The sequence below is a fragment of the Taudactylus pleione genome, unplaced genomic scaffold (genome assembly GCF_031769625.1).
Source record: "Taudactylus pleione unplaced genomic scaffold, aTauple2 ptg000519l, whole genome shotgun sequence".
NCBI classification, from domain to species: domain Eukaryota; kingdom Metazoa; phylum Chordata; class Amphibia; order Anura; family Myobatrachidae; genus Taudactylus; species Taudactylus pleione.
Genome location: NW_028284921.1, coordinates 4891901 through 4908702, shown reverse-complemented (window position 1 = coordinate 4908702; position 16802 = coordinate 4891901). Strand labels below are relative to the sequence as shown.

Below are 16802 nucleotides of genomic sequence, written 5' to 3'. Positions count from 1 at the left end.
GGGTGTGTTGGGATTTTCTGTCTGCTTCTCTGCAGCTGGTGGGGATTTCAGGAGTTTTTTTATTATCTTAAATGTCTTTAGTATAGTCATCCCATTGCTTCTCTGAGGATAATGGGCAGTCAGTCAAGAAAGATGCAGTCGCAGTATGGCGTTAGAATGGCACTGTATGCCCTTAGTTCCAATTGGTTTTATCAATAGTGATGGAACTCCTGGTAGAAGCTATTAGACCAGATAATACAATTGAAGGTGTTTTTTTTTTACTGTTGTTGAGTATAACCTATACTTATCTGCAGATGATTTTTTACTGACAGTTACCAATTTACCAATTCTTTCATCTCAATCCCTAACCTTTATCAGCAATTACATATGTTTTACATGGAGTGAAAATAAGGGAAGGATAATTCATGGTTTTAGATGTGAATTTTTGGAATCTTGCTAAAACAATAACTAAGATTGAAATTAAGTTTATTTCTCAACCAAAATAAATCTTTTGATTGGGTTGTTTCTATCTATCTATACCATTTAAATTACATTACTGCCTACACTCTCTTATATCATTTTGTAGTATTACCCATTTCTTTTGATCAACAAAGGCTAAAGTCCTTACAAAGACATATTATACTTTGGTTGAAATACTAAAGCTTTGGGAATTAAAAATGAGGTACCGTTTTGTTTTAGTAATTGTGGAGGACTAAGAGGTCTTAATTTATTTCATTATTTTATGTTAATACTAATTACAAAATATGTCAAAAAACAGCCTTTATAGTGTTGTTTAAACTTGTCAATAGTTTGTGACTTTTTGTTGTAGAAAATATATCGGTTGAGTAGCATTCGTAAACAAAATAGTGAACTTTTCCCAACTTCAATAGAATCTGTAAACATCCAGGTCATGAGAAATGCACTTTTAATCATAAAGAAATTTGAAGAATACTACCACCACGGATACATTTTGGAAATCTAAGGCTGTCATTTGTGTTGAGGACGTTATTGAAAATGACTGATGTTTGTCCTCGAAGAATGTGTATTAACCTTATAATCGAAATATGTGAATGGTAAGATATTCTCTGTAAAGCGCTGCAGAATATGTGTGCGCTATATAAATAACTGTTAATAATAATAATAATAATAATAAATATAAAATATCAATACATATATATATGTATATATAAACTGGCAGATGGAGGCTCACATCAGGCTTAATTCAAATGTAAAATGTATATGAGGAACAGTTGTTGCCAACGTTTCTGAATCAGGCCCTCAGTTCCTGAACCTCTCATTAACTATGATGTAATGTCCTTATCTTATGGAAAATTTATTTTCCATAAGATAAGTTTAAGTTTAAAGTCCCTTTTGAGTGCCTTCTTTTCTAAATACTATATATATTTATGTGTATATATAATATAGATAATACATATATATTATTGTTTTTCTATAGCTCCACCCACAGTGCCTGAATCTATTTTTCCAGAAATATAGCCCTGTCTATTTGTAATAAGCCAGAGTTCTGGCTTCATCTGCAAGTTTAATGTGTCCTCTTACATCCTTGAAGATTGCGCTACAAACGTGCGCATGCATCACTCCATGTGATTACCCGCAGCAGCATATGCTATGGTATGCTATGGTGCACACTGCAATTGAACCATGCAATCCTATGGAGTCGGAAGAAGACCTCACGCCATGCAGAAAAATGCAAGAGGACATATCTGTATCTCCCATGCAGTGGCGTAACTAGGGCAGGGCGAGCGGGGTTCGTGCCCTGGGCGCCGTTGGACTGGCCACGGTACCGGCCCGCCCCGCCCTAGATAGCCAGTGTAGCGCCGACCGCAATGAGTGCGGTCAGCGCTACACATTTGCACAGGACCGGCGCTAGGCTTCCAGCGCCGGTCCTGTGCTGCACGCCGGAGCCCGTTCCCTTGCCCAATAGCACCAGGAGGCGGGCTCAGGTTGTGCATAACATGCATCGCCGCCAGCGCTGGCGGCGATGCGTGTGTTAAACAGCAGCCAATGAGAGTCAGATAGACTCTCATTGATTGCTGCAGCACCCACTGCAAGAGCCGGACTTCCGTCCGGCTCCTGCAGTGGGTAATGGGACTGACGTCATGACGTCAGTCCCATAATGCTGAGCGCGCCAGCCCGGGCAGACTGGAGGGCAGGAGCGGCATCGCGGACAGGAGCAGCGTGGAATCAGGTAAGTATATTTTTATATATATTTATTTATTTTTAAACCTATCTGCACAACGGGGGAGGGGTTGGCTACTACTGGGGGGGACATCTACTGGGGGTGCCATTGGGAGGACCTCTACTGGGGGGGGGCTACTCTACTGGGGACTACTACTTGGGGGGGGGACTACCACTGGGGGCATTCTAAAAGGGGCCTAGTATTACTAGAGGCACTGCACTCTGGGGACCACTACTGGGGGCAATAATAGGAAGGGCCACTACAGGGACCACTGGATAGGGGGGGGGGTCACTACTGGGAGCCTGCATCAGGGGGACCACTACTGGGGGCACTGCATGGGAGGGGGGGACACTACTGCTGGGGGCACTATATAAGGGGCTTACTGCTAGGGGCACTGCGGGGACCACTACAGGGGGCACTAGATAGGGGGGATCACTACAGGGTGCCTGCATAAGGGGACCACTACTGGGAAAACTGCATGGGGGGGACTACTGCTGGGGGCACTATATAAAAGGGCACTGCATAAGGGGATACCGCTACTGGGCGCACTGCATTGTGGGGACTGCTACTGGGGGCACTGCATAAGGGGGAACACTACGTGGGGCACTGCATTTGGGGGGGCCACTACTGGGGGAACTGAGTAAGGGGAACTAATTGGGGGCTGTATAAGAGGGACCACTACTGGGGATACTGTATAAGGGGCACTACTATGGGCCTGCATGAGAGGGACCACAACTGCATACTGGGGGTACTGTATAAGGGGTACTACTGGGGTTAAGGTGCATATGGATAGGAATGTTCAGTTTGAAAATAAAGGGGTGTGTCATGGTGACACGCCCCATTTTTAAGTGACCACGCCCATTTTTTGACGCGCACGTCTTCGGCGCGCGCACATGGGGGAGGGGGGGCTCCCTTTTCAAATTTGCCCTGGGCTCCAAATACCCTAGTTACGCCACTGCTCCCATGCATTTTGTTGTAAGTGGTAGTCCTTGTCTGCATCATATAAAAATATTTGCTTATCAGAAGGACATTGAGTAGCATATCATCCAACAGAGGTCTGGCCCATATATGATCTGGGTCCAAACTCTTTCAACTGCACCACTTTAGAGCTGTTGCAGAGTTCAAGTCCTCTCGCATTGGGGGAATGGTCAGGCATAGCTGTCGACGCCAATTGCTATGTTATATGAAATCTCATTGCACCTCTTCTGTACTCAGGGAGAACAAGTTAACTCTGCAAATCCTGGCTCCTTGGTAAATGTGTCCATTTTGCTTTGGAAATTTCACAATTGAATTTGCCTTTAACTTCAGTTAGTCCCAGATCAGCAACCCCTGAATCACTTCACCCAAAATGCCCCACATGCTCTATAGTTGCTCCAAAACTCTCTCATGCTCTAGGACCATCACTTGCCACAAAATTCCAACACATGAACTCAGACCCACACAAATCCTCAGATCCCCCATAAACTCATAAATTCTCCCACCTGCCACTCACACCTCCATACATGCCACTCACACCTCCCCATCTTTCTCTTGGACCTTCCTTGATGCTCCCCCCCACATGCTACTTGGACCTCCCCACAAGCCACTCACATGTTCTAGTATGCTACTCTCATTGTTCCACATGATCCCAATCACTGGGCTTATCTACAGCTTTCGCAGCTGGAGCTCAGAGCAGAAGGAAGTAGAGTACATGGTGCAGAATACAGGGAACCCCTTTCCCCTTCTGTGATGTGCTCCATGGAATAATTTACAAACCTGCAACACAGAGAAAGAGACAAAACTGTGTTTATTGACCATGTGTCTATATTTATAGGACCACCTTTGTATGGACCATGGGAATGATGCAATGACGAAAGTTGAAAATTTTAATTAATAAAGGGGGCAATGTGGTAATAGGCTGAGTTTTATAGTGTACATAAGGCAATCAATTACTGAATAAGAGATGCAATTGTAATATATGTGTAAGTGAACTTATATATGAAGGGAATGCACCAAAAATGACCCCAAATGATACATTTTAACATTAAGATTCATTGAGCAACTTCAGGTAGTCACCATGATGAAATATTAAAGAGTATATCGGAGTGTCTTGTTCAACACCCCTTGACAAAGACCCTTAGGGGACAAAAGTCTTTGTAGCTAAGCTAGCTTTGTAACCTGTCCAGATGGACTTTTCTATTACAGTACATGACTTGGTTAAGTGCTCTGCTGATAAATTTGCAAAAGCATTGTGCATAAAGATTAAGTATATTTCCGTTTGATTCTTTATTCCACTGTCTTGAAATAGATGCTTCCTTACATTAATTTCTTCTTTAAGCTGACCATAAACCTTGCAATTCAGTCATTAAGATCAATCTCCAGTCACTGCGTCTGTGAGCAGTGTAATTAGATTTTGTTTGTTACCGGAATGGTATACAGAAGGTGTTGTCATTGGACAGTTTGCTTAATAATACGCATACCAGAACTTTTGTGCCAGCATAACCTTTGCAAAATGTAACTTGCTGTCACAGTAGGGAATACAGCAAGCAGAACGACCACTCTCACTTTTAGGCATCACCGGGAAGCTTGTTTTTTCAAACAAAGCTAATCTTTCATTGTGACAGCGTGGGCATACAGGGCAACATAGAAGGTCCACTGGCATGCTACCTAGTTTCACACTACAGCCGGCACCTCCTCAAAGGTTAATTCATCTTCAGAGGTCAACACAGCTAACCCCTGCAGTGACTGGAGTCTAAAACATTCGTGCTTAAAGGACCAGTGAACATGATTTGAAAAGTAAATGTTAAAGAATACAGAAGTATACAAAATGTTTCATATTTTAAAGCGTGACTGCTACATGTTTAATCTTAAAAATAAACTTCTAGAATAATAGTGGTATAAGTTATTCAAAGGTTCTACTAAGTATCACATAATAAACATTATGGGCCTTATTCAGATTTGGGAATAGAATAAGATAGGGCAAGTTACTATGTGCCAGAACACACTATGTTGCTATGGAAGCGGTGTAAATACCTATATTCTTTTGCATGTAGGGAAAAATACTGGCTGCCTTTGTATGTAGCCCACAAATGCTGGACAGTTTTATTTTTACACTGCAATTTAGATGTCAGTTAGGACACGTCCCTCCCAAATCTACATCGCTCTGAAAATTTTAAATCTGCTCCACCTGCAGTGCAGCATGGTTTTACCAAGAGGCACAGTTATACCCCTTTTACACCAGAGCAAAAACCTGGGTTTTCTACTTCAGGGTCCATAGGGTATCCACAGGATACCTTGGGGTATAGGTGTGACGTCAGTCATCGGGCACCATAGAGTTAAGCTTTCTGCTCCCAGGATGCACTAGGGTCCCCCTCCTATACCCCGCCCCCGAGCCAAGGCACCTCAGTTTCGTTTGGTGCCCGGCCGGAGTCGGGTGCACCAGTTGGAGTGGGGGCTAGAAGAGCCCCTGAAGCTTTTTCTTCATGCAGCTGTGGCTGCACATCTGGATGAACAGCATGGACAGTCAGTCCTGACGTCCATGCTGTCTTCCCTACACCCCCGCCGGTACCAGAACGCTGGTACCGATCCGGGGATGCTGGTGAGCATCTGGGGTCACAGCTAGCATTGACCCCAGATGTTCCGGACCATGGCCAGATTCAAGGGGGACAGCAGGTAAGCAGCGGGGTCCCGCGGTGGGTCCCCGCTGTTACATGGTCCAGAGTCCCCAGGCAGGGGGCTCCCTGGGGACTGGCTGCAGCGTGGAGCCAGGTATGAACCTGCGCTTCCACTACCCCCTGGGACAGCGGACCGCAGCAGAGCGGTAGCGCTGCGGCGTCCCAGGGGTTAAATGCATGCCAGGGGAGCGCGCCTTCCCTGTCTCACAGCCGGCGCCTCCCCCGCTGCACACAGCCCTCTCTGCACACTGCCGACTGGTCCTGTAGCAGCGCTCCTCCCCCAGGCCAGCCTCCTCTCTGCTCCTCGGCGGCCATCTTTCCAACGCATGGTGAACGCTGCTGGAACCACTGGACGGAAGCATCGTGGTCTGGGTCCCTCCGCATACCTCTCCTCCGATTTGGGTCAGGTCTGTGTATGCTGCGCTGTGTCCTACCAGGCCCTGTGTCTGCGTAGTTGAGTGATCAGCGCTGTTAGTGCAGGAATTGATTTTTCTTTGCATTGTATGTGACTGTGCTAGCGCTGCTGCCTGTAACTTTTCTTCTAACTGTCAGCTTTATTACTGTCCCTGTCCTTTCTGCTAAGCCCTTGCGGTGCGGTGCTGCAGGGTGGTCTCTCGCCTATTTAATATATAATTGGTGAGAGGGGTCACATACTTGGTGCCATCATGTCTGAAAATGATTTTCCTCTCCGGCTACAGTGTACTACGTGTAAAGTACCGTTAGCGGAGGGGGAGGGTAGCGCGGAGGGCCTCTGCTGGCAGTGTTTGTCTATGGCGCGGCCTATTACGGTTACAGCACCAGTACAGGAGCCGCCCTGGGCTTGTTACGCTCAGGCGCTTACAACCTTAGTGGGCCAGTTAGCTCCGCAGCCCGCGTTTACGCCGATGGGTTTGTCCCAGCAGTCAGTGGTGTCGTCACCCATGCAGGGTTTCCCACGACAATTGGTGGTACCCCACAGTCTCCCTATTTCCCCGCTCCCGGTTTCTCAGGAGCCGACGTGGGTTAACTCCCTGACGAGTTCTGTACAGCACTTGTCGGATGTGTTGCAAGGGGAGTCTGTGATGTGGCCACATAAACGGCCGGTGGCATCTCTGTCGGCTCCTTATGAGGATGACGAGGGGACGTCTGATGATGGGGAGATTCTGGATCCTTACGATCAGGAACCTCTCCATACTAAGGACGCTGACGCTAAGTCCAAGGTATATATTCCTGGACTTATTCGGGCAGTCCGCACAGCCTTGGTGATTGAGGACGAAGTTCCCCCAGCGGCTAAATCCAAGTATGCCTTTTTTAAAGATGTGAAGGGAGATGCCACAGTCTTTCCTCTTTCGGGTCAGTTAGTGGACCATTTAGAGGAGGCGTGGAAACAGCCTGGCAAAAGATACCAGCCGCAGAGGCGCCTGGCAGTGGCTTATCCGTTCGCGGATAATTATTTTGCAAAGTGGGAATCCCCTCCACAGGTGGATTCTCACGTGACCCGTCTTGTCCGTAGTGCCACATTGCCGATGCCATCCATGTCCTCCCTTAAAGATGCTACGGACCGCAAGGTGGAGATCTGCCTGAAGTCCGCTTATTCCCTTGCGGGGGGGGCAGCACGGCCGGCTATGGCCATTTGCTGGGTTGCCAGAGCGATGGAGCGCTGGGCGGATTCATTAGAGGCGTCTTTTGATTCCGACTGTCCGGCCGAACAGGCGGAGTTGATTGGTAATCACCGTGATTCGGCCACTTATATCAATGAGGCGGCCTTAGACATTAGTACTCTGGTGTCTAGAATTTCTTCAGCAGCGGTGGCTGCTCGTCGCACCTTGTGGCTGCAATCCTGGAAGGCGGACGCAGATTCCAAAAAGGGTTTGGAGGCATTGTCATTTACCGGAGAAGTTCTCTTCGGTCCGGATCTGGACAAGATTGTGGCCACGCTGGCGGCAGCCAAATCGGCTTGTCTCCCATCGGCCGCTGCTCCTTCTGGTTCTGGACCATCGTCCTTTCGGTCTTATAGTGCCCAGGGCAGGCCCAAACCACAGTCTTTTCCTCGACAGGCTGGCCCTAAGAAATCGGCCAAGCCCCGGAAGCAGGCATGGAGTACCAGACTTCCGGCCCCTAAGCCAGATGACAAGCCTGCGGCCTGACGGTCCGGGCCTCCCTTTGGGGGTTCCCAAAGTGGGAGGCCGCCTGCTGCAGTTCGCCCAGTGTTGGTTGGTCACTACGACAGACACTTGGGTTCTTGAGGTGGTCTCCCACAGGTACGCCCTCTCTGTCCGGCACAGACCCCCGGCTCGATTCTTCACCATGGGTCTACCATCAGACCGGAACAAGGCTATGGAGCTGCGGAAGGTATTGCACACTATGCTCCAGGCTGGAGTTATAGTGCCTGTTCCATTCTCCCAGAGGGGCCAGGGTTTCTATTCAAATCTTTTTTTGGTACAGAAACCCAATGGGTCGTATCGTCCGATTCTCAACCTCAAAGCTCTCAACAAGTCTTTGCGGGTACCGAAGTTTTGGATGGAGACCCTATGGTCCATCATTCTGGCACTGGAACCTGGGGAATACATGGTGTCTTTGGACATACAGGACGCTTACCTGCATGTCCCTATTCTTTTGCGCCATCAACAGTTCCTCAGGTTTGCAATCCGCAGCGACCACTTCCAGTTTCGGGCGTTACCTTTTGGCCTGGCGACAGCACCACGTGTGTTCACCAAGGTGATGGCGGTCATGGCGGCTTCTCTGCGGCTGCAGGGAGTCCGCATGTTGCCGTACTTGGACGACCTTTTATTGGTGGCAGGATCTCCAGAGCTCCTTCTACGCCACTTGGACCTGACCATTGCGCTACTGCAACGGCACGGCTGGCTAATCAACTAGCAGAAGTCCACTCTAATCCCGTCTCGGCGGATTCTGCACCTCGGAGCCTTATTGGACTCGGAACAGCAAAGGATCTTCGTGACGGGGGAAACGATCTCTGCTTTACAGTCGAGGGTGCGCAGTTGTCTGCACAGCTGCCGGGTGTCTCTACACTCGGCGATGAGGTTACTGGGCTCCATGGTGTCGGTGTTCGACATGGTGGAATATGCCCAGTTTCACTCCAGACCTCTGCAGCACCTGATCCTGTCCAAGTGGAACGGGCTGCCTCAGTCTCTGAAGTCCCAGACGAATGTGCTCACCCCGGAGGTTCGCCTGTCCCTTGCCTGGTGGTTACAGATGACCCATCTCAGCAAGGGACGTCCGTTCTGGGTTCCAAATTGGGTCCTGTTGACAACGGACACCAGTCTTTGGGACTGGGGAGCAGTTTCGGGTCCACACTTGTTCCAGGGCAGGTGGACGCCGACAGAAGCGGAGCTTCCAATCAATATCTTGGAACTCTGTGCGGTCTTCAATGCTCTCCAGCAGGCACATCGGGTTCTCCAGGGTCGTCCGGTACAGGTCCAGTCGGACAACGCTACCACCGTGGCCTACATAAACAGGCAAGGAGGAACCCGAAGTCGGGCGGCTGTCGTGGAGGTCTCTCGGATCCTGGTATGGGCGGAGCGCAATCTTCCGGCCATATTAGCGGTCTTCATTCCGGGAGTGCTAAATTGGGAGGCGGACTTTCTAAGTCGCCAGGACGTTCATCCGGGGGAATGGTCCCTGCACCCGGATGTTTTTCAACTGCTGGTGGACAGATGGGGTCTTCCAGAGATCGACCTCATGGCGTCCCGGCACAACAACAAGTTGCCGGTGTACGGGTCTCGCACAAGAGACGAAGGGGCGTCTCTGGTGGATGCTCTGTCCGTCCGGTGGACGTTCCGGTTCGCATACCTGTTCCCTCCGGTCTCCCTTCTTCCACGGGTAATCAGGAAATTCAAACAGGAAGGAGGGATGCTCCTGTTGATAGCTCCCGCGTGGCCCAGATGGCACTGGTTCTCAGACCTTCAGAGTCTGTCCGTGGACAGTCCTCTGCGGTTGCCGCTACGACCGGACCTTCTGTCACAGGGTCCTTGTCTTCACCCAGACCTGACTCGGCTGTCTTTGACGGCGTGGCTGTTGAGACAGCCATGCTGAGGTCCAGGGGGTTTTCCAGTTCTGTAGTGCGTACCATGTTACGAGCTCGGAAACCGTCTTCCGCGAGGATATACCATCGCGTGTGGCATACGTTCTTCCAGTGGTGTCGACCGAGAGGTTATGCACCGCAGGAGTTTCGTCTGTCTCGGATACTCACCTTCCTACAAGCAGGACTAGATCATGGGCTTCGCCTTGCTTCTTTGAAGGTACAGGTTTTGGCCCTGTCTGTCTGGTTTCACCGTAGGATTGCTACAATCCCGGATGTGCGTACCTTTATGCAAGGTGTTCTCCGCATTCAGCCGCCCTTTGTTCCACCTGTGGCGCCTTGGGATTTGGCTGTGGTCCTGAGGGCTCTCCAGGGACCGCCGTTTGAACCACTGGGCTTAGTGGATCTTAAATGGCTAACAGCTAAGACTGTTTTCCTTCTGGCTATTGCTTTGGCCAGACGTGTTTCTGATTTAGGGGCTCTTTCTTGTAGACCCCCTTTCTTGGTTTTTCATGGGAACAGGGCAGTGCTCCGCACTCGGCCCGAGTTTCTTCCCAAAGTTGTTTCCCAGTTTCATGTTAATGAGGAAATCGTTGTTCCGGCCTTTAACTCACCTAGTCTTTCCGTGGGTGAGGCCTCTTTGGATGTTGTGCGGGCCTTAAGGACTTATGTTGACCGCACTTCTTCGTTTAGGAAGTCGGACGCCTTGTTTGTCCTCTATGGCTTCCGTAAAAAGGGTTGGCCTGCTTCAAAGCAAACTTTGGCAGCCTGGATCCGTATGGGTATTTCTGAAACTTATCTTCATGAAGGCCTGCCGGTTCCTCCTTCTGTGAAGACTCATTCCACTAGGTCTGTGGGTCCTTCGTGGGCAGCTCGACGTGGTGCCTCTGCAGTCCAGATCTGCAAGGCTGCTACGTGGTCCTCTGTCCATACCTTCGTGAGGTATTACAGGTTTGACACCTTCGCCTCTCTGGATGCTTCCTTCGGGCGGCGGATTCTCCTTTCTGCACAGGAGTGTCCCCACCCTTAAAGGATACTGCTTTGGGACATCCCCAAGGTATCCTGTGGATACCCTATGGACCCTGAAGTAGAAAATATGAGATATGGTAAGAACTTACCCTTGTTATCTCTATTTCTACGAAGTCCATAGGGTTCCACAGGACTCCCGCCCTGTCGCACCTGTGCTGCAGATGGGCTTTGCTCTGGTCACCGGTTTTTCCATCTCCCTCTGGTGAGAATGTGATTCTTGTGTGTGTCCAGATCTTTTTTCTCTCTCTTCCTTCTCCTCCTCCGGCCTATGGCTTGGTAACTAACTGAGGTGCCTTGGCTCGGGGGTGGGGTATAGGAGGGGGACCCTAGTGCATCCTGGGAGCTGAAAGTTTAACTCTATGGTGCCCGATGACTGACGTCACACCTATACCCCAAGGTATCCTGTGGAACCCTATGGACTTCGTAGAAATAGAGATAACAAGGGTAAGTTCTTACCATATCTCATATTTTTGCTGGGTCTACCCGGGTCGCAGCTCAGTGTAAAAGGGTCCCTGAAAAATAACCTGGGTCAAGTGACCCTGCAATCTAACCCAGGTAGCTACCAGGGTTGGACCCTGGATGGACCCAGGTAATGGTGCAGTGTAAACGGTGCAACCCGGGTTATCCGACCTTGGTCATGCCTAAAATGAGCTGATTGGTGGTTGTGGAGCATTCACCTCCCACTTTTTATGACCTCACAGGTTTAGCAGGGCAGACCTGAGTTCAGTGTGAACAGGGCTGACCTGGGAGTAACCCAGATCAAAGGTGCAGTGTAAATGGGTCTGACCTGGGTCTGACTAGGGTTGGAACCATGTCCAAAAACCCAGGTCAGACCTGGGTTTTTGGTGGAAAAGAGGTATTACTTGCTCTTTCTTACTCTATCCCCAAATCTTATACCTCTTTTCCACCAAAAACCCAGGTTCGACCTGGGTTTTTGGAGATGGTTCCAACCCAGGTTAGACCTAGGTCAGACCCCATTTACACTGCACCTTCGAACTGGGTTACTCCCGGGTCAACCCCATTCACACTGAACCCAGGTCTGCCCTGCTAAACCTGTGAGGTAATAAAAAGTGGGAGGTGAATGCTCCACAACCACCAATTAGGCTCATTTTAGGCATGACCCAGGTCGGATAACCCGGGTTGCACCGTTTACACTGCACCATTATCCGAGTCCATCCAGGGTCCAACCCTGGTAGCTACCTGGGTTGGATTGCCAGGTCACTTGACCCGGGTTATTTTTCAGGGACCCTTTTACACTGAGCTGCAACCTGGGTAGACCCAGCAAAAACCCAGGTTTTTGCTCTGGTGTAAAAGGGGTATAAATCAGGCCCTATGTGTATACCAAATGTTAATTTATAATCACAAACAAATGTACATTGTTACAACATCAAGCATTATAACATTGAATGTTTCTTGATAAAGGCGCAGCATCTAAGCATCCATGTGGTTTGCTCTACATATTGTTTATGGCAAGTACAAGACAATAAATATATTATTATTATTAATAATTATAATAATAATAATAATGAGGTCAGTACACTTGGCTCTATAAAGTGCACTTTGTAATATAACATAGGATAACCACATTCATTAAACTTGGCCCGCAATTATTCACACCTGCAGTATGCTTGACTGTCTTATCATCTGAACAAAACCTCTGTAGCTTTAGCAAATGTGTGACTGGTATGCCCTTAAATAAAGCTCCTGGCTGACTGTTTTAGAAATTGATTGCACACAATGGACTTACAAAGTATATCTAGAAATGTCCATTTGTGTTGCCGCTTAGATGTCCAGATTGTCAGTAACATTAGCTGCAGACTTTTTTTTATTATGAATTAGTATAATCATTGTGATTGACATATTTGAAAAAAAAAAAATAATAGTTCATTCTCAAATAATTAGATAACCTATAAATATTTGTGTGTAAGATAAGGATTCATATTACCAGATATGTGACATGATTCCCACTACCCCATAAAAAATATGCATAACAATGGAAGAAGTTAGGCCTCCATAACAACACCCTTATGCATGCATATAGGGGCCTATTAATCATTGGGGGTCGGATGGCTAAGTATCTAACTCGCTGCGAGTTATAGAGTTGAATACTCAGCTACCAGAGCAATTCATTATTGCCTCGGTGTGAGGATAGCTGCTCCGAAAGGCAGCTGTCCCTGCGATCCCTAACACTGCTACAGTAGCAGTGATACTTACCACTGCCAATCCAGCCAATTGCGCTTGCGTGCTTTAAGTTCTGAGTTCACGCTTGAACACGGCTGCAGGGCAACCCCACCCCTCTTTTCCATAGAAAGGAGTAGGACATTGGTTAATGGCATTAGTTAATGGACCCGTTAACAAAAGCAGGCTGAAACTAGCTTTTCTGCATGTGTAATGGGTCGATATCTCATAATGACTAGGCCCCATAGTAATATTTATTAAACATTAAATTATTGTGAAACAAAGCATAATGTGGGCCATATTCAATATGGGGCGAAAAGTCTGAGGTCGGACTTTTCGCCATCATCGCCGTTTTAGGAGTGGATAAAGTATCGGTCGCATGCCCTCTTATCCCCGTATTCACCGAAGTGGTGAAGAATAGCACTTAGGTTTTTTTCCTCGGGGGAAAAATTACTATGTCCATCAAATTCGGGGTACATGAAAATGGGTGCAAGCATATTTTTAAGTCCCTAGAGTGAATTTTGAAAATTCTTCAAAAATGCACCTGCCGCTAGAAAACACCTGCCGCATACTTGGGAACCTCCCCGAGATCAATTTCGCTAGTTTAGATGTTTGTCCCCCAATATTTTTTTTTCAACCCAAAATTAAAGTACCTTTTTTCTAAAGATTTTTTTTTTTTTAAATTACACAGATTACTTTAAGGGGAAATTACAAAGGCTGCAGGCTATTTTTTTTTTTTTATTCTGCACCCCTAAACCCCAATTCTGCACTTTTTTTGCCACCTAAACAGTGGTGAAAACTTATCACCATTTTTTTTTTACAAAGTGAAAAGTCTTTGTAATTGAATATGGGGATAAATGAAACAGGCAAAAATGACGTAATCAGCGATAATTTATTCACCTGCATTTCACCTGTTTCACTTACCCGTTTTCTCAGGCTAATTGAATATGGCCCTTAAGTGTGAATCATAGTTGCCAGAGGGGGCAGCCAGGTCGGCACAGCAGGACATGTGTAGGGGGCATGTCGCAGTAGAGAGTGTAGTGCGGGGTGTGATGGCGAGATTGTGTCAACGCAGGGATTTTTAGCATTGTAAAGGCGTGGCTAAAATGATGCAATTCAACACGAATCACATCATTGGCCATGCAGGACTGCCCACTTTACTCGGAAAATGGGCAGAGCCGGATGGATGCGCCAGGGGAGCATGAATGCTCTTCCAGGCAGCCAGGAGATGAACCCAGGAGCTGACAGAGTAGACAAGTATGGTGTGAATGTTGTATATGTCCCTAGAAATGATACAATATTTTTAAGTGCTGGAAGACCAGAACCATGTAATAGAGAAAAATAAAAACATCCAAAGTTACCTAATTATAGTTTAGTCTCCATTTGGCCCTTTCCAGGTGCTTAGTTGGTGCTGAGTGGCGATTATTTTCTTTTATTGTTCGGGCACATGATTTTTTTTTGTTCATAAGATGTTTCTACTGTATTAGAGATGTCATCAGTTTTATTGAGACCTAAATTGGAATGTATTTTTTGGAAATAAATGATTGAAAGCACAGGCACAAGTGTATATGCCTGGAATAAATGACGCACATATGATGCTGTTGCTGACTGACCCACATCTTAAGATATTTGCCACTTCGTTTATTGCTGCTTTTTTAATAAATGCAAATTGTGTCTCCGATTTGGGGAATAATTGCTACCAAATCTGCATCAACCCCAGTATGTGAAACTAACTTTTTTTTAATCATATTTTGTCTTAATGTTAATTTTGTAATTGCTTTGTTGTTACCAAAGTAGTGTTATATGCCATTTTACCTACACTCCTTGTTCTTATTCTGCACTGTGTGACCTAATTAACAAACAGAAATAATATGTAGTATTTAAAATGATCACATCCTACAGTAATTTTGTTAGATAAATCCCACTGCATTGCTTTAACATAGCACCATAAACTCTTCTGTAGTTTTTGGACCATAGAGATCAGGTTTGTTCCAGCCACATTTATTAGTATAAGGAAGAAAGTCACATAGTAACCAGGACATGGAGCTCCTACAAAGGAGCTTGATAGACATGGAGCTCCTACCAAGGTTGAATGGACATGGTACTCATACTAAGGAAGGAATAAGCCAATATATCTTTCCTTACTATGCTGTGTTATCAAATGCAGTACAGCAAACAGTCTTAGTAGATGATGCAAAGTTGAACCTAAACCAGTTTGTGTGAATGTGGTGAATGTGTATAATTGGTGCATGCTGTCAGGGCCCTAAGGAGGGTGATGCAGCCGCTGCCGTCGCACAGGACGGGATCCGATTAGAAAGGTACCAGACATACTCAACCTCCGCTGCAACCCGCTTCTTGCTCTGCTTCATGGCTTCTGTACTTCGTGAGGAGAGACGAATCTGTTCTGCCACTCAGAGCCTCTCTTGGATGCCCTGAGCAGGCTAGTGTCAGGAGAAGGTGATCCCACCTTCCCACCCATTGGGGCGCTTAGTTATGATGCCTTGAACACCACTTAGGGGGCGGTTGCAGCACAGGACGCAGCAGCGCCCTATTATGGTGCTGCAGCAGGTATGAGCAGTGCATACTCATAAACTATTCGATTGTATCTACATTTACGACCAGAGAAGTAGAATTGGGCTATGGCTCTGTATTTATTGAGGATGTGTTCACGCAAATGCGGCTATGCAAACCTGATATACTGTAACAAAAATACTGTATGCCATATTTGGACTAAGTATAGGTCAGGCGCAAGTGCTCACTGTTGAAGTCAAAGTGCGGATGCAGATGTGGTTGCGTTGGGTACAGGATGCCGATGCTGGGGATACTGGCGGTCAGAATCCTAACGCTGGTATCCCGACAAGGTTAGGATACCGACACATGTTGGTAAGTATCCTAACCCTACCCCTAACCCTCCCCCCCTTGCCTAAACCTAATTACCCCCCAGTGCCTAAACCTAACTACCCCCATCCGCAGCCTAAACCTAACCCTCCCCCCTAGTGCCTATCCCTCCCCCTAGCACCTAATCCTAACTCCTAACGCTCCCCCTATCCAGACTACTTACCGTCAGGATGCCGGCACCGGGATTCTGACAGGTTCGGGATTCTGGCTGCGGTATTCTAAGCACCGGCATTCTGACTGTTGTTATTATAACTACATCCCATGTGGTCATATCTCATGAATCTCAAGGTTCATACAACTGAAATGCATTTTTTTCTGTGCACGTTTCTTTTACTTTTAAATTGTGCAAACATGTCCAGCCAGAAAATTGTACCTCTGCAGTCTCTGCTGCGTGCTGCAAATACACTCCCCACTGGACTGGAAGTAATAAGAAATCATCAAAAGAAACACCAACTTAGGAAAATGTCTTCTGAAGGAGGAAAGACAGAAATCAATATCAAATTAGAATGTAAAGATGCTCTAAATCTTCTTCTAGATGTACATTTTAAAAGTGCCTAAATTTGATTATTTAGTTCAATATATTTCATTAGACAGAATAGAACTACCAGAAAGCAAGGCGCCATCGGCTAGCGTTTCAATGTATTGCAATATGTGGATTATTACATCTTTGATGCATCTGGAACACTTTAATAAGAGACTGCAAAAGGCTAATTGTCTTTGTGGTTTTCTTGTAATACTCCTTGCGGACCCATCTATTGTAAATGTTAAAAGATGAAAGGAAAACGCCCCTTGCTTTATGTCAAAGGAAAGGAGATAGGCCATAAACTTCTTAATGGAAAATTGTAAA

At 46.9% G+C, this 16802-nt stretch overlaps 1 protein-coding gene across 1 annotated transcript in view; it reads left to right on the top strand.

The window, feature by feature from the left end:
- Positions 1-16802, top strand: part of GABRA2 (gamma-aminobutyric acid type A receptor subunit alpha2) — a 165290-nt gene that overhangs the window by 141250 nt on the left and 7238 nt on the right. The gene's annotated exons all lie outside the window — the stretch shown is intronic.